This window comes from Stenella coeruleoalba (genome assembly GCF_951394435.1).
Source record: "Stenella coeruleoalba genome assembly, chromosome: 14".
Lineage (NCBI taxonomy): Eukaryota > Metazoa > Chordata > Mammalia > Artiodactyla > Delphinidae > Stenella > Stenella coeruleoalba.
The window spans coordinates 18,752,293-18,776,553 of NC_137160.1; the positions used below are offsets into that span (position 1 = coordinate 18,752,293).

Sequence of the window (24,261 nt, forward strand, 5' to 3'; positions counted from 1 at the left end):
TCTCACCTCATCCCTTTTACCAGGATCCAAAAGAACTTGGATTTGCCTTACAAACTTCCCAATCCCAGTTACTCTCAGCTCTGTTTAAACAATCATCCTTTCCTCTTTAAGCATCTTTAGTTTCTCCTCTCTCTCTTCTTCTGATATCTACTTCTAAACATTTTTACTTTTACTTACTCATCAATCAACCATTTGCTCATTTATTCATTCAACGAACATGAATTAAGCTCTGTGCCAAAAATTATTCCGGGTATCAAGTATGCAAAGGTTAAAAAGAGATGATCTTTGGCCTCAAGGATATGCCAGTAGAGTGGGGAAGGCAAATTCATAAATACATACATTGCAGGATAGTGTACTCTATACTTTCCTCATCTTGTGTAAGATGTCAATCCACTTCCAACTAATGGCACCCTGGATAGGAGGAGGAGGTCCCTTTTCTTGTATCACCACTGTGGGCCCCACCACCTAGGGTTATTATCAATTAGATGAGGCCCGGAAAGAGTTTTGGGGAATACACAAACCCAGCTCTGCAGCAACATATTGAATGCTGCCCAGAGATGCCCTCACCAGTTAGTAGTGAGGACCACTGGGTGCTGCGTGGACTTCCATGAACCTCATTGGAGTGGGGGACAGAGAGGGCCTTCCCTGGTGGAGACCTGTGGTTTCTTCATCTCCTACTCTCCATTCCTCTGGTACCTTCTCCCCCTGCCCTACCTTGCCCTTGGGAATCTATAATCTACTTTCTGAACTCAGTTAGTCTCTGAAGGCAGAAAAACTTTCTCACCAAGTATGTGTCCAAATCTTCCTGACTTACACTAAGACAGGAGGATTTTCAAATATGCTCAGCCTTTGTTTTGGGTGATTCTCCTTCTAGCTGTGTAATTCTGTGGGCGGGTGGGGCTGTGGTGGGGGAGGAGAGGAAGGGGTGCAGAGAGCAGGGAGATGCGGACAGGGGCTGGGCATGTATCCCTCAGAAGACACGCAGTGAAATGCGCTTACCTCGGGGACAGAAAAACATCTTTAATTTGTTAAAGGTATTAATATATTAAAATATAATCCCTCTACCTTTTTAACATAAACTGCTGAGCAACATATTACATTAAATAAGGGAGAGAGAGGAATTGGGGCTGGGGGACATAGAGGCCAGACCCTTGATCCAGTCTGCCAGGAGAGAGAGCTTTGATCCTGCCAAAAGTTCTACTTCGATTTCCTTACATCCTCTCACTTCTGTGTTGCCTGCATCGCCAACACTTTCTCCTTACCCATTCTTTTCTTAATTCCTGCAACCCAGCTTCCAGGTTCACTGCGGAACTGGGCTCTTGAAGATCGCCGTTCCTTTCTAGCTGGCAAATCCAAGGGATGTTTCACAGTCCTCACTCTCCTTTGTGTCTCTGAAGCTCTAGTTACCATGTCACATGGGCATTAGTACCACCTGCCACATCTGCTTACTCACTAACCGAGAAGATTCTGAACAGCATTTACCTTTGGTGGTTTGGTCATGAAAACAATAGGTACTTAGAATGATTTAAATATGCTTTTTCAAGCTATGCTCTCTTCTCCTAGTTATGATCTGCCATTCTGGTGGGGGCAGAGGGATGGAGAAGTTGTTTCCCCTACCTGATGATCACTGGTCTGCGGAAAAAAATTCCTGGAGCCTGAACACCTGTATGCTAATCCTAGCTCTATTATCTGTTAGTCCATGAAGCCCGGGCAAATCACTCAGTGGCCTCATTTTTAAGAGAGAGGTGTTCATAGAGGTGAAAAGATGGATCCCATGTGGGCAGCGCTCAACAGAGCTGATGCACCCATGCACTGCACCAGGGCACCTGGGCTAGGAGGAGCTGACATAACCATTTCCAGGATAAGGCCACACCAGCCAAGGATGTACCAACACACAGTACGCCCAAGTGCCTTAGAAACTGCTGTAACGACTCTTTACTCAGTACCGCTATGCACCCAGGGAAAGGCTGGGAAAGAGAATAAAGGGAGAAGTTGGAAATGAAGAGGCAGGTTTGGTGGGGCGGCAGCCCCTACGTAGACTTCAGTCAATTGTTCCATCTACTGCTGGCAAGCAGCCTAGGAGAGCAGCCTGACAGCCATGGAATGGAAGTTCTTATGGAAAATATCCAGGGTCTAGAAACCTCCACTTACGGGACAGAGGCTTTGGCTTTCAATTCTTGGGTAAACTTGCTTCCACCACTGCAGAAATAAAAATACGTCCAAATTTTCCCAACACTTTTCTCCTTAATTAAACAGACCCAGTCCTTTTGCTCATACCAAGAAGAGAAAGAACTCCTTTTGAGCTGAACACAGGCTGGCTCACTTTAAGCTTTCATCAGGACCCATTTTTTTCTGTTCACCCATCAGTGAACACAGGATCACATCATTTCACAGAAATCTAAAGCACTTATATATTATTATTGACCAACGGTAGTCATCTCTTTTGCCTTCCATTGCATGTAAAGTGATTCTTTTTCGTGACTGCCTCTTCTTTTCCTTTTGCCTCTTGAGCTATAACAATGAATATTCCACAAGCCTAACTCAGCGCCCAGAGCTTTTCTGTCTGTACTCACCAGTACAGTTCCCTTGTGCTCAGGACTCGTGTTCTGACCTGTACACTGGTGGCATCCATGGCGCTGGTCCTTATCAACCAATGAGACCCAGTCTTTGTAGCCCAGGACCTTCAGGACACCCTGACTTCACCTGAGTCGAGGCTCTCATTTAACTCAATTCTGTAGGAGAACAGAAAGTGAGAGGAGCATCAGTAAATGGTCTACTCTGGACCAGAGTCTGTGCCGATGTTTATAAATGCTAATCCTTACCACAGTCCATCTGGATAGACATCATCATCCCTATTTTTCAAGTGACAGAACTGAGGCACAGAACAATGACCTTACCAAAGGTCCCCCAGCTAATCATGTACAAACAACAACTGGTGTGGCCAAGTTACTCACTGTGATGTGTCTGACTCCCTTGCCCATAATTTTTTCCACCATGCTACTTCCCTTGAAAGTTGAGCTTAAGATCATTTCTTGGTTTCACTCAAGAGAGGGATCTATTTCTTTGCACTAAATTCAAATTCCACATTTTTTTAATTACTAAAAGGGTTTGAAAACTTCCTGATGTTTGTCCAAGACTAACTCGTTAATTTTAGTGAAAAAGTTTTGAGATCTTACCCAGTACTGATAGCTATTATGGGTCCTGGCTGGCAAAAACAATCTAGCATACCTCTGGTCATCAAAGAGACTATCATCTTTTTCCTGATTCTAATCTCTTCACCACTTAGATTCCATTTTTATACTATTGATAAACTTTTCTCAGGCACCTATTGTGCGCCATGATGTGTGACGTATGCTTGAGCTACCAGATTTTAAGACACCTCTAACCTGAAAGAACTCACATTCAAGTTGTTCACTTGTATAAAACCATCAGTGGCTTCCTGATATCAACTGCCTCAAACCCAACCTTCTCTGCAAAGAGCTTACTCCAGTGCTCAGTAGTCATTCTCGACTCTAACCTTATAGACTAGGAGTGTCATATTGTTTAGTTGTTCTAATTGTCTCTTATGTTTTAATTTTATCTTGGCAATGACACTATACTTAAAAGCAGGGATCACTGCTCACAGTCATTCTTTTCGGTCACACACAAGACAAGGAATTACTTCTTTGGCTTTCAATCCAAAGAGGCCTTTCACCTCATGATGATTTAAAGGACTTTAAAGGACTTGTTGATTGATTTCAAGGATTAACTCCAACACCAGAGAATTTTCCTCTGAGTTAAAAATTCCACTTAGTTCTTTAATACAAAAATTATCACTGAGATTTACGAAAAAAATTGAGCTTTAAAAAAGACGTTTGAGCACAAAGAGGAGAGAAAACATCGTTAGTCATATGACATCTGAAGTTTCATCTCGGTTCTTCTTAATTATCAACCATAATTTTGACTTTTCTTTCACCCAATTGCATCTGTCATTTTGCCAATCAGGCCAAGACTGTGTTCCCATTATTTTGCTATTTCAGAGAAATGTAAGGCCAATCCTTTTATAACTTTCTTAGGATAACTATACTCTATGGTCAGATTACTTAGCTTTTGAGTATGAAAGAAAGGAAGTGTCTCACTTTAGGCAAAGCTGTAGCGTAGGGGAGTAGTTCTCCCTGCCTCATGGCCAAACATGAACTGATAACCTGACACTGAACAGAACCAGCTGACAGGATCCAGGACTAGACCTTCTTGTGTCCACTGGGGCAGGGAGAAAGCTACCGATGAGTTCAGTGGGATTAGGTCATAAGGGTGGAGCCCTCAGGAATGGGGTTAGTGCCCTTATAAAAGCAGCTGAGACAGCTCCCTTGCATACTCCACCATGTGAGGTTACAACCAGCAAGTACTGTCTGTGAACCAGAATGTGGGCTCTCACCAGACACTGAATCTGCTGGCACCTTCATCTTGGACTTTCCACCCTCCAGAACTGTGAGAAATAAACTTCTGTTGTTATAAGCCATCCAGTCTATGGTATTTTGTTACAGCAGCCCAAAGTGATGAAGAGAGCAGGAAACTTTGGGAAGATCACTTTTAACTCTGTAGGCCTCATCCTTTAAAAGAGTGATAATAATGTATCTTCCTTTATATAGTAGCTATAAAAATCCAGTGTAATAATACATGGAATGCATCTAGTGCAGTGTCTGGTATGTAATAAGCACTCAGTAAATACTATTTTGCTCTCCATCAGGTAAGAGTAAAATTGTATTCAAGTAAAATTTGCTTCTAATATAAAGCCTATAAAGCAAAAGGGCACCCTTGATAAAGGTACCAATACAGACACTAGCCCAAATCAGCTCAATCCAGATAAGGCTGTTGCTTTAATATTGTCAATATCAAAATTTTTCAGAAGATCAATAATCATTCTTGGGCTTTCCTGGTGGCGCAGTGATTGAGAGTCCGCCTGCCGATGCAGGGGACATGGGTTCGTGCCCCGGTCCGGGAGGATCCCACATGCCAGGGAGCGGCTGGGCCCGTGAGCCATGGCCGCTGAGCCAGCGCATCCGGAGCCTGTGCTCCGCAACGGGAGAGGCCACAGCAGTGAGAGGCCCACGTACCGCAAAAACATAAATAAATAAATAAATAATCATTTTTTATTGCTGGGATTCTCTGCAATATCTTGCAAATTGCTTTAAACAGGTACTTAAAGTTTTCTGTAGGACTCTGTCAAATGCAGATAAGGGTCATGAAGGAAAAATTTACATTTCATCAGTGTTAACAATTTATTAAACCTCATGAAAATGTACATTATTGTGCTTTTTGGGGGGTGATGTTTTATATTACAATCCCTGGGACATACTTTGAAAATAACCATTTCACTGTTTCAGCTTACATCTTAAAACATCTCAAATTCTCTCTTCAACTCACAACGCCATTCATTAAATTCCTTATTCCAAGGAACCAAAAATGCAGTAATCTAGACCCTGATAAAGGTTTTAAAGTAGTCCCCTAGGATACTTGGGGTGGAGCAGGATGGAACGTTAGTGACAAAGAAGCATATTATTTGATTCTCAATATAATTAATAAACTCGTTCTCTCCCCCACAGGAATTTGCTAAATCTCCAACTCTTATTTGTGTTGAAGCAAAAGATTTAGTTACCTACCTAACAGAAAAGGGAAAAAGATCTGAAGAAGGCTTTAGGTATTTAGTAGTTTAAACCCTGCATAAATTGGAGATTTGAATAAAAAATCAGCCCTGGTATTTTTCTATGAAAATGGTGAACAGAAGGAATATATGTGCTCAGAGGAATACCGTTTCATGCCAAACATCAATCAACCCGGCTTTAGAAGCCTATTTATACTACTACGGGGGTTCTGGACAGTGCACTTGACACTGTGAGGACCAACCCATGACATCAGAGAGTGAACAATTGAAGGCTTTACAAATAATTAAAACTCTGTTTGAAAATGGAGATGTTTTCCACAGTTTTCCCATGTATGCACGACATCATCGATATTCAAGAGTGTAAATATTGACTAGTTATTGCTGGTAGCCAGAAGGAGCAAAATCCCCCTTGAAATAATAATGTGGAGTGTGTGTATATAACATATACATATGTATGCACACACATATGCATAGAGATGTTAAATATATAGTCATATAGGGAGAGAAAATATAGATTTCACTTTATATGACAGTTGAATAGCTATACTTTAAACAACCCATGTTCACTGCCAGTACAGTTCTAGTGTGAGTGTGTATGTGTGTGTGTGTGCTATGCAAAGAAGACGCAAAAATATTTCCGAAATGTTTTATCTGTGATCTTTTTCCTTAACATGAGAATGAGAGAGATAACAAAGCACACCTTTTACCTTTAAAAAAAATCTCTCCACTGTTTAAATTGGGATCTAGAACTATGCAATTTTAGAGCTTGAAGGGACAGAATTAATAATCTTGCCTAGTTTTCCTAATATTTTAAGCCCACCTTAAACCCTTCTGGGGTGGAGGCAAAGCACAACTAATACATTAATTAAACTCCTGGAAATGGCGCCTCAATTTTACAGTTTTTCATGGAAGAGACATGGGATTTAAAAAATTTTTGAGATTAAAAAAAAAAATCCCTCAGAATTATTATTTCAATTTGCTCATTTAACAGAGCACTGTTATCGGCACACTTTGGTAGTGTGAAGATACAGAAGAAACAAAAGCCATTACCCTTTCTCCAAGGAGCTTCTGATTCGGTGCCAGAGGTAACATACATGTGTAGGTTTTCTAAATCAGGGAATGGGGCTCTCTATAAGGAGAGCTCATTGTGGGGTACAAACAATAAGTGCAGAAAGAGAAGAGAGAGCGATTTGTGCAGGTGAGAATTGTCAGGAAAGAGGGGAGCCTCACTCTAGAGAGTAATTAAATGTAGACACTGGACGGCTGGGGTGGGGGGAGCAGAGGAAAGCAATGCAGACCGGAGGAACGGCCTAGCAAAGAGGTAAAGGGGAATGAGCATGGTGTGCTGGGAGAAATAAGAACACGGGAGTGGAATGAATTTGATCAGTTAAAACCTTCCGTGGTCTTTTGAGTGGGTTTCAGCGCTCCGTGATTAAATTCTAGGAAAGGAGCATCCCAGGAGCCAGCGGAAGAACTGGGACCTTCAGATCCTTTTTTGGCTTGACCAGACCCTTGCTCAGCTAGAATTACACATAGAAAAATAAATGTACCCAAAGCTCCCCCTTGCCTTATGAGGTGAAAGAATCATGATAATATCGACCTATTTATTATAATGAACACTGAAGTCTGTCCCTTAGCTGATCTGACCAGGTCTCAGCAGGGATTATGTTCCTGAATTTTTTATACTCCCCATAGTGTGGACCAAAGGCAGGACTAACTAAACACATGTTAGCAAATTGTTGAAGGCCACTGTGGTGAATTTACCCAGTGGACTGCGTGGAATTTCCCCCGCAGCCTTTACCGGTGACCACAGCCCAAAGAGGTCTCTGAACCCAGGTGTCTAAAACGCCATTAAAAGTATAGGATACCATTGTGATAGGAGACATCGTCTAGAATTAAAGGCCCTACTGGTCAAGGTGGTTTGTACCAGAGCCCCGTGATATCTCTCTGGTTTCTTTTTACACAAAGAGAAATGTGTGATAATTATTCAGTCAAATGAATAACCATAGACTAACAAAAGAGAACAATTCTGGACAAAAAGTAATCCAATTTGATTCCAAGAGTAATCCCACCCACAGGGCAACCTGCCACATCCCCACTTCAAATCGTGCTTTGTCAACTTATTCTCTGACAAGGCATGGATTCCTCTTCCAACTCTTGACAGAGATGACATTAGCTAATAAAGGCAGGTCTACACTGACAAGGTGACATAAAGAATCGAAAAGACTCAAAGCCTGGAGACCTTGATCTTAAGTGTTCTGCACATGAGCATGGAAGTGTGCTTTTTATTTAAAGAAATAATCCAGATAATTTCTTTTTCCTTCTGCTTGTGTAGACGTGTTTCCTTACAATTCTTTTCAATCCGCCTGAATACGGGAGAGCACCAGGGGGAGCTCACACATCTTCCTTCTTTTTCTCCCCCTCTCGAAGAAGGTCGGCTCTTGTATCCCGGGGAAAGGGTGGGTCAAAACAAGATATATGAAATAATACAGTAATGTAAATGCACAGGTAATTTATCCTGTAAAAATATTCTAGATTCTTTTGGAGTGCAGTACAGTCTTCATACTGGGCACACCTCAAGTCAGCAACCAGTCAACTCAGCTGGCTTTGAGATGTGGCCTCCTAAAAACTCCTGAATCAAAAAAACATCCCTGAGCGGCCCCTGTGTCTCCCTTACAAAAAAAAAAAAAAAAAGAGAGAGACAGAGGCAGAGACAGAAAGAGGCAAAGAAGGTGGGGGAGGCAGAGAGAGAGATTCTGCTTCAATTTGAAATGACATTTTTTAGAACACTTCAATTTTAATCACAGTGGAGGGTAATGGAAGGGATTTGGGTCTTTGGTTTTCCACATTGATCAATGGGATTGATTTTTTTTTTTTTTTGGTATTTTAAATATGAGAACTAGTCACCTTTCTCTCTCTCTTAATCTCTCTCTCTCCAGAATTGAAAACATGAGACAAGGAGGAGAAACTCAAAATACATAATTAACTGTTATATTATCAATATGAGTGGAGAGACTCAATGGCACAAAGAATCCTAAAGGACTAGATAATCCCCAGGTCTGACGCCCTGATTATGTGTTTGTGGCACTGACATTCAGAGTGTGGAGAGCCCTAGCCTGCCCCAACTGGTGAGAGGGAGAGAGAAAAGACCCCCTGCATCTGATACTTGATGCACAGAAAATGCTCTTCACTCACTGCTTTAAAGAAATGACATATTTCTAATCCTAAATTTCAAATCCTCAGATTACAAAATCATTAGAGATTTTAGCCCTGCAAGATCCTTCATGAGGTCATCTGACCAACCCCCTACTTGAAGGCAGGTGAGATATAACTGTTTTAAATTTTACTTTATAGATGAAGCAATTCAGGTTCAGAGAGGAATATTAAGAGCCTGGGTCACGCAGTGAAACGATTTTTGTCTGCAAATTAAAAACTCACTCAGCGTCCAGTTCCCCATCCCCACCGATGCCCCCTTATAAAACTGTAAATATAACGTGTTTTTTTTTAATATTCCAGGTCTAAACTTTGAACGACCCACAACCTTAAAGAGGAAAGAGATGAACGAATCATAAGGGAGTGTAGAATAATTAAAAATCGAGGTCGCTGAACACCTGGGGGAAATGCTGGGATTGATCAAAGATTCCCATCAAACGTGGATTTCTCCCGGATGGGAGGCGGCTGAACAGGGAAACCGCGGGGCCAGCCGACGAGACTGCGCCTCTTGGGTCCCCCGTGTCGCGCTGCAGCACGATCGGCGACAAGGCCGGACGAGGCAGCTGCGGGGGTGGGGGTGGGGGGGCGGGCGGAGGCACCGCGTGGCGAGGCCGGCGGCGACAGCGGCCGGACCCGGACGGGGCTGCCGGGCGCCCCGGGGCGGCGCAGCGACCGTGAGGAGCGCGCTTCGAGCCCGACTTGCAGGAAGATCGCGTGGCGCTCGGCCCGCGACAGAGACAGCGGCGCCCCAGGAGCGCGCGGGGCGCACGGGGGGGCACGCCCACCGCGGGACGAGGGGCTGCGGTCACCGCCGCCGGGGCGGGGACAGCGACGCCACCCCACCCCCCGCGGCCCGGGACAGGCTTAGGCCCCGCCGCCGAGCCGGTCCAGACCGCTCGGAGTGATAGTCAAGATGCAGCCAGCGGAGGCTCAGACCGCGAGGTGCAAATCCAAGGCTCTTCGTCGGCGTGGAAGGAGGGCCGGCGGCAGAGGGACAGGGGCTTTAATCGGGACAATCGTCCTGGGCGTAGTTCAGACTCATTTTTCCCCCTCCCCCTACAGGGGTCGACCATCCGAGGTTCAACTGCCTGCGACTCACATGTCACTGCAGCAGAGTTTCCCTGCGACTTCGGTGGCGGGAGGCCGAGCACCTGTGCTCCGTGCCTCTATCTAGTAGGGACAGCTGTACGTATCCCTCGGGCCCGCCGACCGCACCATCTGACCAGCGGGGAACGAAATCTGAGCCTCGGAATTTATACGGCCCCGCGCACGTTCCTTTTCGGATAAATCTCCTAGGGAGAGAGGATCGTTATTCTCCACTCAGATTATTCAGGGAGATGTCCTCGGCGGGATAGGTAGACATATGAAAGCCCAAGGAAGATATGTAAAACTTTAAATTGTAGACACTTAAGCACCAAGTGTCTGGAGACCTGAAGGAAAAAAAAAAAAAAAAGATTTTCCATCATCAGAAACTTCCAGGGCATTTTCTAAATCAGTGGATGTACTAACCAGAGAGTGTGGGAATTTTTGAACACAGAATTCATATTCCTTAAACTGGGGAAGTGGGTGCTTCTTTTCCAGCTGTAGGATTTTAGGTCCCTAATTCCTTGGTTTTGACCACCAGGAAGAATTCCTTATAATCAAGTCGGCAAAAGCATTGCCATTTAATATTACTGGGTGGGAAATATTTCGTTCCCCCAGCTCGTATCATATTCACCATAAACATTTCTGTGATCCAGGATGTTTGATATTGGCCAGGCTTTCACAAGAGCCAGGGCCAGGTGTTAAACGTCCCTGCAGCACCTTGCCCTTGTGCAGAGAAGGGACCCTAACGGCTGCTGCTGTTGGACGATGAATAGGAAGTTGGTTAGGAAAAGCATCTTTTTGTTTTTTCTTACTTTAAACCTACGCTCTTGACAAGCATTCCTTCTTTGACCACGGAAGGAAGATTATTTAATCGATAACTTTGAATGCCTTGTTTCTCTGTCACTCCGGGTTTTTTGGGTTATTGTTGCTTGAGGGGAGGGTTTTTTGCGGGGAGAGGAGCTAAATGGAAAGGGAGACGGAACAGAGATTTATCGCTGGCTTTATACAAACCCTGTTAGGTCTTGTTTTTAACGTGATGTGGAATGGGTAGGTTACAATAAGTACATGATTGGAAAATAAGGTCTCTTGGAAAAGAATTAAGGAATAGGAATTTAGTGTCCTGGAGAAAAAAGGTCAAGAAAACCTTTAGGATGACACAGTAACTTTTACATAGAGAAAATACCAATATACAAAGGAGGGGGGGAGTGGAATACGGAAGTATACCTTCCTGAGCCACCCATCTATCCAAAACTTTATTTGCATTGTATCATTTAATTCTTTCCACAACTTTAGGAGAAGGGTATGAATTTTAATCCAATCCTCCTTTTACAGAGGAGAAATCTGTAGCTCAGAGGCCCAAAGTAAATTGCCTGAGGGCCCACAGCTTGTTAGGAGCTATAGAATTGATTAAGGAGTAAAGAAGAATTTCTTGAGAATTAGTGTTTTTAAATCTTGATTAGTTACAGAGGGAAAACGGGAAATTAAGAATTTCTTGAGAATTAGTGTATTTAAATCTTGATTAGTTACAGAGGGAAAACGGGAAATTAATTACCTTCTGGGAGGATCTTTAGATTAGTGGGGGGAAATGATGTTAAGAAAGACAAGCCCGTGAATTTTCTTGTTCCCTATTATGTGGCTTCAGGAAAGGTGTGATAATTTGTGACAACTGAATGGTGCCCAAATCCATTTAGTAATGTTCTTTTCAACTGATAGATCTACTAGCTATAATTAGGCACATGTCCTTATCCTTCAGGAAATGTCTATTATTTGGGAGAAAACTGAAAAACTTCAGACTCTTTCCAATTTAAGAACAATTGGAATTTTACTTGGGAAATAGACAACTATCTTGTATGACTGAATTTAAAAGGCTTGGAAAAGAGTCCTGAGGGTCCAAAGTACTGGCCCTACCAACTGCAAATAAGCGTGGCTCTTGAATCAGACAACTCCAAAACCTGTACTAGCGATGGCTAGCTGTGTGACCACAGGCAACTTTCTTAACCTCTCTGGGCTACAGCATTCCCATCTGTAAAATGAGGCAAATAAACCTTTGCAAGGTTATCGTGAGGATAAATAAAATATTATGGGTGAAAGCCTTTAACAGGATGCCTGGTGTATAGTAGATGCTCAAAAGTGTTAGTGTAGCTTAGTGTGATTAAAGCATGTGAGAGCAGATTTTGAGAGGGTGGGAATGCACCAGACGTGGGGCTGGGGAAAGGAAGTGCCACTAACTTCAGATCTTTGACAATTTTGCCTGGGGCTGGATCTGGGTGAAAGACATGGGTTGTCACCAGTGTGTGAATCTACCAAGACTCTGGGAAGAGGACAGATAACTATAAAAGCAAGCCAGGAAGGTCTGAGAAGGTGGAGGAGGATGGTTATGGAAAGCTTGGAGCAAGTTATCTCCACATTGTAAATCTTCTTGATCTTGAGATCAAACAATACTTTCAGAAACTGCAAGGCTGAAACGAAATGCCACTGTGAAATTTCTACACTAGTTAGTAATGATGGCATAAGACAAAAATGTCTGTGTTCTCAAAGAAACCTTGAGCTGCTAAGGAAATTTTATTCTTCTATTTTTTCAATAGAGATACTTTAACCATTTTTTTTTAAACTAATTATACACGAATTTTGCCTAGTTATTATTTACTACCGCTCTGCCAAAAAAAAAGAGGTTATTACTTTGGGGCTTGTGTTTGAATAGAACTGTGAAATTCTGCTTTAAAAAATATTACAAAACAATTCACCAATATGGTTTCCTCTGATGTTTTCTGCCAGGTAAAATCTAGATTAATTCCAGAGATTTTTCTTTTAAAATAATGATTTCTTTTCTGATTATGAAAGTGACACATGCTCATTGTAGACAACTTAGTATAAGTATACAATGAGAGCATAAACTATAAAGAAGAAAACAAGTATTTATTCCCATCAATAAGAGTTAACTACTGTTGCTGTTTTGGTGTTTTCCTTCCAGTCTTTTTACCTTTCTTTTTTTTTTTTTTGGCTTGAACTATTGTGTATAAAATTTTGCATTCTACTTTTTCTACTTACTTTCCCCCATGTCACTAAAAGTCATCTGTTACTTCATTTTTTTGTTGTTTCTATTTTTTTATTATTATTAGTTTATTGAAGTTGATTTAAAATTTTGTGTGTTTCAGGTGTACAGCAAAGTGATTCAAATATATGTAATACATATATATATATATTCTTTTTCAGATTCTTTTCCCTTACAGGTTATTACAAAATATTAAGTATAGTTCCCTGTGTTACACACTAGGTCCTTGATGGTTATCTATTTTGTATATGGTAGTGTGTATATGCTAATCCCAAACTACTAATTTACTTCAATTTTAATGACTGCTAATTTTGCATCATGCCAGTATAACATAAATACTTCTCTTGCTGAATGTTTGTAGATTTGGGGTTTTGCTATTGTAAATTATGCTAAAATGAAGATCTGTGTGCATAAGTCTTTGAGTTGAAGATTATTTTGTAGGGTAGACTTCTATAATTAGAACTACTAGATCCATATATATAAATCTTTTTTAAGGCTCTGAAAATATATGATCGAAATGATTTTTAGGAGTAGTTACAGCAATTTTCAGTCTTAGCAGCAATATGTGAGTAATGCTGCTTTCTCCTACTGTCCCTAGTAGTGATTAATATTATTGCCCAAAAAAACCTTTTCTAACTTGATAGGTTAAAAAAACAAAAGGTTTTCTTGTCTTATTTTTTTATTTATTTGGGATTACTGTCATTAAACAGCTTTTTCAGATGTTCCTTAGCCATTTCCTCTTTTGTAAATTACCTATTAATGTCCTGTGACAATATTTCTATTGAGACCTTAATGGTTTCATAGTCTATTTATATAAACCCTTTATAGCAATCCTTTTTTGTAATTGTGGCAAATGGTTTCCTCCCCATTTTACCCTTTGCTTTTTAATTTTGTTCATGATTTTTGATATATAAAATTAAAATTTTTTATTTAGGTAAATGTATCAAGCATTTCTTGATGATTGTTTCCTTTGTTTTCTGCTGCTGTACGGAAAATCAGATGATCACCTATTTTTTTCTACTTCTATTTTAATAACGGTTTTCTTTTTTTAACATTTAATTATTTATTCCTTCTGTAATCTATTGTCCTGTGAGGTGAGATATGATGTTTTCACCAAAGTGTTAGGCAGTTTTTCCAATACCATCAATTCAACATCCTTCCCTTCCCCACTGATTCACTGCACATCTGCGTCAAAGACCTCTTTTGATTGATACAGATACAGAGATGCACACCAGTCACAACAGAGTAGTAAACTGCCAGTACTGCAGGGACATCAACCAATTAGAACAGACACCAATTACCATAAGCATCAGTTTGGCCAGTGAGTATATCCCAGCTGAGGACTAGCCCTACAAATATGACCTGAGAAACTCCTCCAAAAACATAACATTTCCTTTCAAAGAAAGATCTCGGTTAATTGATCTTACTTAACATGTTTTTTTATTATGGAAAACTTTTTATTTTTAACTTTTTATTATGGATAATTTCAAACATACACAGAAGTTGAAAAAGGAGTGTAATACGTCCCCATGACTCCATCAATTAGCTTCAAGAATTATCAATACATGACCAGTCTCATCTCATCTATATCATTCTCTTGCCCCTCTCCATTTTTTTTAATATACAGTAGGTCCTTGAGAGTTATTATTTTATTTTATATTACTTTTTTATTTCAACTTAATTTCTTTCATTATGAGATTGCACAATTTTTACATATTCAAGAACCATTCGTATTTTTTTCTATGAACCATGTGTTCATAACTTTTACCTGAATTTTATTTTAGGTATTTTTTATGCAGCACATTCTTATTAGTCATCAATTTTATACACATCAGTGTATACATGTCAATTCCAATCTCCCAATTCATCCCACCACCACCACCACCCCTCGCTGCTTTCCCCCCTTGGTGTCCATACGTTTGTTCTCTACATCTGGGTCTCTATTTCTACCTTGCAAACCAGTTCATCTGTACCATTTTTCTACATTCCACATATATACATTACTACACGGTATTTGTTTTTCTCTTTCTGACTTACTTCACTCTGTATGACAGACTCTAGGTCCATCCATATCTCTACAAATGACCCAATTTGTTCCTTTTTATGGCTGAGTAATATTCCATTGTATATATGTACCACATCTTCTTTATCCATTCGTCCGTCGATGGGCATTTAGGTTGCTTCCATGACCTGGCTATTGTAAATAGTGCTGCAGTGAACATTGGGGTACATGAGTCTTTTTGAATATGGTTTTCTCTGGGTATGTGCCCAGTAGTGGGATTGCTGGGTCATATGGTAATTCTATTTTTAGTTTAGTAAGGAACCTCTATACTGTTCTCCATAGTGGCTGTATCAATTTACATTCCCACCAACAGTGTGAGAGGGTTCCCTTTTCTCCACACCCTCTCCAGCATTTGTTGTTTGTAGATTTTCTGATGATGCCCATTCTAACCGGTGTGAGGTGATACCTCATTGTAGTTTTCATTTACATTTCTCTAATAATTAGTGATGTTGAGCAGCTTTTCATTTGCCTCTTGGCCATCTTTATGTCTTTTTGGAGAAATGTCTATTTAGGTCTTCTGCCCATTTTTTGATTGGGTTGTTTGTTTTTTTAATATTGAGCTGTTTATATATTTTGGAGATTAATCCTTTGTCCACTGATTCACTTGCAAATATTTTCTCCCATTCTGAAGGTTGCCTTTTCATCTTGTTTATACTTTCCTTGGCAGTGCAAAAGCTTTTAAGTTTCATTAGGTCCCATTTGTTTATTTTTGTTTTTATTTCCATTACTTTAGGAGGTGGGTCAAAAAAGATCTTTCTGTGATTTATGTCAAAGTGTGTTCTTCCCATGGTTTCCTCTAAGAGTTTATAGTGTAATAGTCTTACATTTAGGTCTTCAATCCATTTTGAGTTTATTTTTGTGTATGGTGTTAGGGAATATTCTAATTTCATTCTTTTACATGTAGCTGTCCAGTTTTCCCAGCAACACTTATTGAAGGGGCTGTCTTTTCTCCATTGTATACCCTTGTCTCCTTGGTCAAAGATTAGTAGACCACAGGTGCATGGGTTTATCTCTGGGCTTTCTATCCTGTTCCATTGATCTATATTTCTATATTTTTATGCCTGTACCATATTGTCTTGATTACTGTAGCTTTAGTCTGAAGTCAAGGAGTCTGATTCCTCCTGCTCTGCTTTTTTCCCTCAAGACTGCTTTGGCTATTCGGGCTCTTTTGTATCTCCATAAAAATTTTTTAAGTTTTTTTTGTTCTAGTTCTGTTGTCCCTATCAAATTACCAATGGCATTACCAAAATGCCATTGGTAATTTGACAGGGATTGCATTGAATCTGTAGACTGCTTTGGGTAGTAGAGTCATTTTCACAATATTGACTCTTCCAATCCAAAAACATGGTATATCTCTCCATCTGTTTGTCTCATCTTTGATTTCTTTCATCAGTGTCTTATAGTTTTCTGCATACAGGTCTTTTACCTCCTTAGGTAGGTTTATTCCTGGGTATTTTATTCTATTTCTTGCAATGGTGATGGGATCGTTCCCTTAATTTCTCTTTCTGATATTTCGTTGTTAGTGTATAGGAATGCAAGAGATTTCTGTGGATTAATTTGTATCCTGCAACTTTACCATTTTCAATGATTAGCTCTAGTAGTTTTCTGGTGGCATCTTTCGGATTCTCTATGTATAGTATCATGTCATCTGCCAACAGTGACAGTTTTCCTTCTTCTTTCCAATTTGTATTCCTTTTATTTCTTTTTCTTCTCTGATTGCCATGGGTAGGACTTCCAAAACTATGTTGAGTAATAGTGGCAAGAGTGGACATCCTTGTCTTGTTCCTGATCTTAGAGGAAATGCTTTCAGTTTTTCACCATTGAGAATGATGTTGGCTGTGGGTTTGTCATACATGGCCTTTACTGTGTTGAAGTAGGTTTCCTCTATGCCCACTTTCTGGAGATTTTTTATCATAAATGGGTGTTCAATTTTGTCAAAAGCTTTTTCTGCATCTCTTGAGATGATCATTTGGTTTTTATTCTTCGATTTGTTAATATGGTGTATCACATTGATTGATTTGCACAAATTGAAGAATCCTTGCATCCCTAGGATAAATCCCACTTGATCATGGTGTATGATCCTTTTAATCTGTTGTTGGATTCTGTTTGCTAGTATTTTGTTGAGGATTTTTGCATCTAAGTTCATCAGTGATATTGGCCTGTAGTTTTCTTTCTTTGTGACATCCTTGTCTGGTTTTGGTATCAAGGTGATGGTGGCCTCATAGAATGAGTTTAGGAGTGTTCCTTCCTTTGCAATTTTTTGGAAGAGTTTGAGAAAGATGGGTGTTAGCTCTTCTCTAAACATTTGATAGAATTCACCTGTGAAGCCATCTGGTACTGAACCCTTGTTTGTTGGAAGATTTTTAATCACAGTTTCAATTTCATTACTTGTGATAAGTCCATTCATATTTTCTATTTCTTCCTGGTTCAGACTTGGAAAGTTTACCTGAATTCCAAGAATTGCCCATTTGTTCACGGTTGTCCATTTCACTGGCATACAGTTGCTTGTAGTAGTCTCTTAATGATGCTTTGTATTTCCGTGTTGTCCATTGCAACTTCTCCTTTTTCATTTCTAATTTTATTGATTTGAGTCCTCTCCCTGTTTTTCTTAATGAGTCTGGCTAAAAGTTTATCAATTTTGTTTATCTTCTCAAAGAATCAGCTTTTAGTTTTATTGAACTTTGTTATTGTTTTCTTTGTTTCTATTTCACTTATTTCTGCTCTGATCTTTATGATTTCTTTCCGTCTACTAACTTAGGGTTTTGTTTGTTCTTTCTCTAGTTCCTTTAGGTGTAAGGTTAGACTGTTTATTTGAGATTTTTCTTGTTTCTTGAGTCAGGATTGTATTGCTATAAAGTTCCCTCTTAGAACTGCTTTTGCTGCATCCCATAGGTTTTGGATCGTCATGTTTTCTTTGTCTTTGGTCTCTAGGTATTATTTGATTTCCTTTTTGATTTCTTCAGTGATCTCTTGGTTATTTAGTAATGTATCGTTCAGTCTCCATGTGTTTTTGTTTTTTATGGGTTTTTTCCCCTGTAATTTATTTCTAATCGAATAGCATTGTGGTTGGAAAAGATGCTTGATATGATTTCAATTTTCTTAAATTTACTGAGGCTTGATTTGTGACCCAACATCTGATCTATCCTGGAGAATGTACCATACACACTTGAGAAGAAATTGTAATCTGCTGTTTTCAGGTGGAATGTCCTATAAATATCAATTAAATCTATCTGGTCTATTGTGTCATTTAAAGCTTGTGTTTCCTTACTAATTTTCTGTCTGGATGATCTGTCCCTGGTGTAGGTGAGGTGTTAAAGTCCCCCACTAAAATTGTGTTACTGTCGATTTCCTCTTTTACAGCTGTTAGCATTTACCTTATGTCTTGAGGTGCTCCTATGTTGGGTGCATGTATATTTATTGTTATGTCTTCTTCTTTGATTAATCCCTTGATCATTATGTAGTGTCCTTCCTTGTTCTTGTAACATTCTTTATTTTAAAGTCTATTTTATCTGCTATGAGTATTTCTACTCCAGCTTTCTTTTGATTTCCATTTACATGGAGTATCTTTTTCCATCCCCTCACTCTCAGTCTGTATGTGTCCCTAGGTCTGAAGTGGATCTCTTGTAGACAGCAAATAGATGGTTCTTGTTTCTGTATCCATTCAGCAAGCCTGTGGTTTTTGCTTGGAGCATTTAATCCATTCACATTTAAGGTAATTATCGATATGTATATTCCTATTACCATTTTCTTAATTGCTTTGGGTTTGTTTTGTAGGTCTTTTCTTCTCTTGTGTTTCCCACTTAGAGACGTTCCTTTAGCATTTGTTGTAGAGCTGGTTTGGTGGTGCTGAATTATCTTAGCTTTTGCTTGTCTGTAAACCTTTTGATTTCTCCATCGAATCTGAATGAGATCCTTGCCGGGTAGAGTAATATTGGTTGTAGGTTCTTCCCTTTCATCACTTTAAATATGTTGTGCCACTCCCTTCTGGCTTTTAGAATTTCTGCTGCGAAATCAGCTGTTAACCTTAAGGGAGTTCCCTTGTATGCTATTTGTCGTTTTTCCCTTGTTGGTTTTAATAATTTTTCTGTGTCTTTAATTTTTGTCAATTTGATTACTACATGTCTCAGTGTGTTTCTCCTTGGGTTTATCCTGCCTGGGACTCTCTGCACTTCCTGGACTTGGGTGGCTATTTCCATTCCCATGTTAGGGAAGTTTTCAACTATAATCTCTTCAAATATTTTCTCAGGTCCTTCCTCTCTCTCTTTTCCTTCTGGGACCCCTATAATGCAAATTTTGGTGTGTTTAATGTTGTCCCAGAGGTCTCTTATATTGTCTTCATCTCTTTGCATTCTTTTTTGTTTATTGTGTTCTGTGGCAGTGAATTCCACCGTTCTGTCTTCCAGGTCACTTATCCGTTTTTCTGCCTCAGTTTTTCTACTATTGATTCCTTCTAGTGTATTTTGCATTTCAATTATTGTATTGTTCATCTCTATTTGTTTGTTCTTTAATTCTTCTAGGTTTTTCTTCTGTAATTCTTCTAGGTCTTTGTTAAACATTTCTTGCATCGTCTTGATCTTTGCCTCCATTCTTTTTCTGAGGTCCTAGATCCTCTATACTGTCATTTTTCTGAATTCTTTTCCTGGAAGGTTGCCTAAGTCCACTTCATTTAGTTTTTTTCAGTGGTTTTATCTTGTTCCTTCATCTGGGACATAGTCCTCTGCCTTTTCATTTTATCTATCTTTCTATGAATGTGATTTTCATTCCACAGGCTGCAGGATTGTAGTTCTTCTTGCTTCTGCTGTCTGCCCTCTGGTGGATGAGGCTATCTAAGAGGCTTGTGCAAGTTTCCTGATGGGAGGGTCTGGTGGTGGGTAGAGCTGGCTGTTGCTCTGATGGGCAGAGCTCAGTAAAACTTTAATCCTCTTGTCTGCTGATGGGTGGGGCTGAGTTCCCTCTCTGTTGGTTGTTTCACCTGAGGTGACCCAGCCCTGGAGGCTACAGGCTCTTTGGTGGGGCTAATGGCCGACTCTGGGAGGGCTCACACCAAGGAGTACTTCCCAGAACTTCTGCTGCCAGTGTCCTTGTCCTCACTGTGAGTCACAGCCTCCCACCGCCTCTGCAGGAGACCCTCCAACACTAGCAGGTAGGTCTGGTTCAGTCTCCTATGGTGTCACTGCTCCTTCCCCCTGGGTGCTGATGCGCACACTGCTTTGTGTGTGCCCTCCAAAAGTGAAGTCTCTGTTTCCCCCAGTCCTGTCAAAGTCCTGCAATCAAATCTTGCTAGCCTTCAAAGTCTGAGTCTCTGGGAATTCCTCCTCCCATTGCCGGACCCCCAGGTTGGGAAGCCTGACATGGGGCTCGGAACCTTCACTCTAGTGGGTGGACTTATGTGGTATAACTGTTCTCCAGTTTGGGAGTCATCCACCCAGCAGTTATGAGATTTGATTTTATTGTAATTGCACCCCTCCTACTGTCTCACTGCGGCTTCTCCTTTGTCTTTGGATGTGGGGTATCTTTTTTGGTGAGTTCCAGTGTCTTCCTGTCGATGATTGTTCAGCAGTTAGTTGTGATTCCAGTGCTCTCACAAGAGGGAGTGAGCGCACGTCCTTCTACTCCACCATCTTGAACCAATCCCTCTATTTATTTTAAATAGAGCAGTGTGTACATGTCACTCCCAAACTCCCTATCCTTCCCCCTCTTTGTTTAACATGTTTAAGAGAAGGCTTTTCTGTGAGTTTCATTTGGAACACTTGTAGTTTAAACTAACTCCACTATGTTCATTCAACAAATATTAATTAAGCCTCTACTATGGCAGGCACTATTTTAGAATCTCCCTCCCTCCCTCTCTCTCTAATATTGTCAACAAATGCCACTGAACTCAGTGAAATTCATAAGTAGTTGTATCAATTTCCTATTCTTTTTTTATGCCCAATCTTTCTCCCTCTGTTAAAATAACTGTCACTGTTCTTTGCAACATGGTCCTGGTCAGCTCACCCTCTTCAAATAGGACACAAATCACATCTGCCAGTAATTCGGTTAACTTATCTGAAAAGTTGATAAACTTGGTCTTTCCTCTGCCCATCTGTTCCCATCGTTTGATCCTTAAAGAATTTGATATTTATCACTTTTCATTTTTCATTTTTGCAATTTCTTTTTCATGATAACTGTAACAGAAGAATGTCCCAATTTTACCTTCTACCGTTCCTTTTGCTTTAAAATAATTTAAATTACTTCCAGAGAAATTGATGAAGAAATTTGATTTTATCAAACTCTCTGTGCAATTATGTTACTGAACTTTCTGGAATCAAGGAAGAAAATCAGATTTTGTGATTTTGCCCAGCATACTATAGGATGTCTATACTGTTTTATTGTGTAAGAATTAGACAGCAATAGGACAATTTTTGCTATAAAGGAAGACTTCTTGATTTACTATAGCCCACCCAGAGTAGACAAGGAGATAAGGAAAGCAAGATCCAGCTAGGATCTAACATCTGGGATGAGGTGCTTCCTGGGGGATTTGGCCAAAGCTCTGACTTTGGATAGGCAGCCAGAGCAGAGGGACCCATCACCAGACAGAACAGGAGGGGAGCAATTCAGGGGGCATTTATGACCACAGGGTTTGGCAAGTGAATGCCAACCAGGAGGCTGCTAACAGGATAAGACTCTCCCAGAAAGAAGGACTGGACAGAACCAGGCAGTCCTTACCATGGGGCATGGGAGGGAAACAGAGTCCCCAAAGTGTCTGAGAACAGAACCAAAATGAGTTTAAAAAAAACTGAGGTGATCAAGTAAACAAAGATTAACCAGATTAAATTTTCTGCCACTAGGCAGAATGGTGATTCAAGATAAAAATTTAGTTTAGTAGAAGAACACAGACCTGGGGCTTCCCTGGTGGCGCAGTGGTTAAGAATCTGTCTGCCAATGCAAGGGATGTGGGTTCGAGCCGGGAAGACCCCACATGCCACCCAGCAACTAAGCCCATGTGCTACAACTACTGAGCCTGAGCTCTAGAGCCTGCGTGCCACAACTACTGAAGTCCACATGCCTAGAGCCCGTGCTCTGCAACAAGAGAAGCCACCACAATGAGAAGCCCGTGCACCACAACGAAGAGTAGCCCCCACTCACCACAACTAGAGAAAGCCCACGTGCAGCAATGAAGACCCAACGCAGCCAAAAATAATTAATTAAAAAAAAAAGAAAAACACAGACCTTTTTATACTTCTCACCATCATAGTTGTGACAATGATACTAGGATGGGTCCTGGGCATTGGCATTTTTGTGGAGTGTATACCTTACTGTGTTCCCTAGCGTGTCTATAGGACTGGACTCCTGCCATTCCCTGAAAACTTAACCTGCTCTTGCCAGAGATTGAGCCCTTTCCCAATGCCTATTCCAAAAATAGCATGTCAACTACAATCACGGTGCAGTCACTTGCCTCTCTCTGATCATCCCCTTGAAAGTCTGAATGCCCCCTTCCCCAGACTGGATTCCTTTGGAGTTAAATGCTGGCCTTGGTTCAACTCGAGTTTACCATTCTTCCTTCAACCTCGTGGTTCAGACTTCTAGTTGTTCCACTCTCAAAAGACAAAGCTGCCAAGAAGGGGGTTAGAATCCTAATGAAAAAAAAATTATTTTCAGGCATCCCCAGCAATGGTGGATTTGTGTTGATATACAATATAATCAGCCCCTGGTGCCTTTCTGGATGGCTGGACCCAGTAATTTGTACCAGCTTCTGACCGCTGTTAACAACCTAGTGCCACTTCTGTGAACACACCATATCATCTCTACAGAATACAGTGTGGCATTTGTAGTCCCACAGACTTAGACCATGGAAGGACTGTTACTTTGCTCTGTTCTAGACAATGTAATATGGCATTTTATTCTTTTTTTTTCTTATTTTTGGTTGCATTGGGTCTTCATTGCTGTGCGCGGGCTTTCTCTAGTTGCGGCGAGCGGGGGCTACTCTTCATTGCGGTTCGTGGACTTCTCATTGTGGTGGTTTCTCTTATTGCAGAGCACGGGCTCTAGGCGTGCGGGCTTCAGTAGTTGCGGCACGTGGGCTCAGTAGTTGTGGCTCGCAGGCTCTAGAGCGCAGGCTCAGTAGCTGTGATGCACGGGTTTAGTTGCTCCACGGCATGTGGGATCTTCCAAGACCAGAGCTCAAACCCATGTCCCCTGCATTGGCAGGTGGATTCTTAACCACTGTGCCACCTGGCAAGTCCCTGGCATTTTATTCTTAAACAGCTTTAACATCTTGTTGACTTTGAGCTTGTGGTTTACTATGAGCCCCAGGTCTCTCTCACAAGGATAGTTTTGAAGTTTTAGTCCCTGGACCTTGTACTTGTGTAATTTTTCAATATTTATTCAATTATTTTAAAAACTATTATTTTCTTTCTGATCAGTAAGGTAATATATGCTTACTGTAGAAAAACTAGACAACACAGAAAAGCATAAAGAGACAAATAAAAATAAGTCATTATCCATCTGCCCAGAGATACCTTGTTAACATTTTGAAACACTGTATTTCCTTTTGGCACCTTCACTTTGCATACATTTTTTAACATTTTCAAACATATTGCATATATTACTTTATAGTCTACTTTTTTACTTAACAATATATCATGTTAGTAAATATTCTCCTAAAGAATGATTGTACTTGTTTAGAATTTTAGACCAAAAAATTTCACTTCTAGGAATTTACCTAATAAATAACTATTGTATAGCAAAGATTTAGCAACAGTTTACTGCAGCTTCATTTATAATAAGGAAAAGTTGGAATAATACAAAAATATCAAAAAATATAGAGTGACTATTCATATGTACAATGAAATACCACACAGCTGTTAAGTTATTTTTAAAAGGATATTCTATAAAATGGAAAAGTTGGGACTTCTCTGCCGGAGCAGTGATTAAGGATCCGCCTGCCAATGCAGGGGACATAGGTTCGAGCCCTGGTCAGGGAAGATCCCACATGCCACGGAGCAACTAAGCCCATGTACCATAATTACTGAGCCTGCACTCTAGAGCCCGTGAGCCAAAACTACTCAGCCTGCGTGCCACAACTACTGAAGCCCACATGCCTAGAGCCCGTGCTCCGCAACAAGAGAAGCCACCACAATGAGAAGCTCGCGCACCACGACGAAGAGTAGCCCCCGCTCGCTGCAACTAGAGAAAGCCGACACGCAGCAGCGAAGACCCAACACAGCC

General features: G+C 40.6%; 1 protein-coding gene across 6 annotated transcripts in view; it reads right to left on the reverse strand.

Annotated features, from left to right (window-relative positions):
- The window catches only part of LOC307197211 (uncharacterized protein), a 471,902-nt gene that overhangs the window by 313,817 nt on the left and 133,824 nt on the right, over positions 1–24,261 (reverse strand). For 3 of the 6 annotated variants that reach the window (XM_079942946.1, XM_079942945.1, XM_079942948.1), the window contains one exon: positions 2,574–2,732. The gene's annotated coding sequence lies outside the window, so the exon portion shown is untranslated. Of the gene's footprint in view, positions 1–2,573; positions 2,733–9,953; positions 10,212–24,261 lie in introns of those variants that run through there. The other 3 variants (XM_079942950.1, XM_079942949.1, XM_079942947.1) reach the window with 3 other exon arrangements.